Source organism: Pinus tabuliformis, chromosome J (genome assembly GCF_031772625.1).
Source record: "Pinus tabuliformis cultivar Carrire ecotype Pingquan chromosome J, CPIR1, whole genome shotgun sequence".
Taxonomy (NCBI): Eukaryota; Viridiplantae; Streptophyta; class Pinopsida; order Pinales; family Pinaceae; genus Pinus; species Pinus tabuliformis.
In genome coordinates this window covers 408,722,086-408,724,152 of record NC_142295.1, presented here as the reverse complement: position 1 = coordinate 408,724,152, position 2,067 = coordinate 408,722,086, and positions in this window count along the sequence as shown.

The window sequence follows — 2,067 nt, the reverse complement described above, 5'->3', positions numbered from 1 at the left end:
CTTCATCATTTTGTACAGAACTATGTTGAGCTAGCTTAAGGGTTCACTTGATTGCTCAAGCAAGGAACCCCGTTTGTTTGGGATGAGGCTACCCAAAAGTCTTTCAATGACCTAAAGACTATCCTCATCAATGCTCCTTTGCTACATCCACTGAACTGTCATCGCGATTACTTCCTTTATCTAACTGCAGCTTCTAGTACCATCGTTATGGTGCTGCTACAAGATGATGACGAAGGAAATGAACATGTTATTTATTACCTCAATCGAAACCTCCTCGACACCAAAACATGCTATGCTCATGTCGAGAAGTTAGCTTTGGCTGCCATACAGGCTGTTCAATGCTTTCGACATTACATTCTACTCCGCACTACCACTATGATTTCAGAATGAAACCCCATGACCTACATCTTGACTCATCAGCTGCTGGGGGGCAAGTATTCGAAATGGATTTTCATCCTACAAGAATTCGATTTGGTGTTCACTACTGCCAAATCTAATAAATCACTGGTCTTTGTTGAGTTGATTTGCTCCCTTCCCTCCGCTTCTCTTCCTGTTGGTGCTGACAAGCTACTCCCGGATGAGACTCTTTTCTTAATTAGCACTCTCGACCCTTGGTACGGTGATATCATCATATATCTCCAGACATCCACTTTCCAGTCTGCATTGACCAAGGATGATCATCGACACATTCGGCATCAATCTCAACCTTATCGTATCATTGGAGATACTTTATACCGCATCCGTGTCGATTCAATTATTTTCCACTGTATCATTCTTGAGGAGGCTGAGAGAGTATTGAATGACTACCATTCTAGCGCATGTGGCGGTCACCTATTTGGATATGCTGTTGCTCAAAAAATCCTTTGCACTAGTTATTTCTGGCCCTCTATCTTCAAGGATTGTATCCTTGCTATTCACAAGTGTCATGAGTGCCAAATTTATCAGCGCAAGATGCATGCCCCACCCGCTCACCTACACCCCGTTATTATCGTTGGTCCTTTTTCCAAATGGGGCATCAACTTTATGACCTGTAACCCTCGTTTGGCTGGGGGACATGGGTATATTATCATTATTGTGGACTATTTCACTAAATGGGCTGAAGCGATGCCTACATACTCTATGGACGGTAAAACGACGGCTCAATTTCTATTCAATCATGTTATTTCTAGGTTTGGAGTGCCTTAGGCCATTGTCACCAACCATGGCTCCCATTTTCGAGATTACATGATGGCTGAGCTGACTTCTATGTTGGGCTTGCGCCACGATGGCTCGACCTCGTACTACCCTCAAGCTAATGGCCAAGTTGAAGCTGTGAATAAAATTTTGGTTACGATGCTTTAGCATACCATTGGGATGCACAAGTCAAATTGGCATCTCATGCTCTTTTCAACTCTGTGGGCTTACCGAACCTCGACTAAGGACGCAACTAGATTCACACCATTCCAACTAGTCTACGGTATAGAAGCAACTTTACCGATTAAGTGCGAAATTCCATCCCTCAAGCTGGCTATCGAACTTCTGCCCGAGACCTTACCTCAGGAAGAGTGTCTCTTGTACCTAGAACGACTTGATGAGACTCGCTATCTTGCTACTTTGGTCATCGAAGCACAAAAAAAGTGGGTCAAGTCCCATTTTGATCAGTTTGTCTCTCCTTGAGCTTTTTCCGAGGGCGATTTGGTTCTTCTGTATGATCAGGCTAATGATAAGCTACGGGTAGGCAAGTTCGAACCCATGTGGCATGGGCCTTACATTGTTAAAAATGTGTTACAGAAAGGGACCTATGAGCTTATTGACTATGAGGGCAATCCCTTAGACAAGCCTCGTAATGGGCTTTATTTCAAAAAGTACTATGCTTATGTCACCTTGCATGGTTACTTTTGTATAATAGTGTGTTATTCATTTTTGTACAGTGTGGTTTGGTGTGTTTTTTTGCAAGTAACTTTCCTACTTATTATGTTTCTACTTGCTTTTCAAATGTCAGTGTCCCTCACATCGGTTTCGCTGATGGTGCTTGCCGTAGTACCCAGAATCTATCATCCGCAACATGGGCCATTTATGACCCCCATG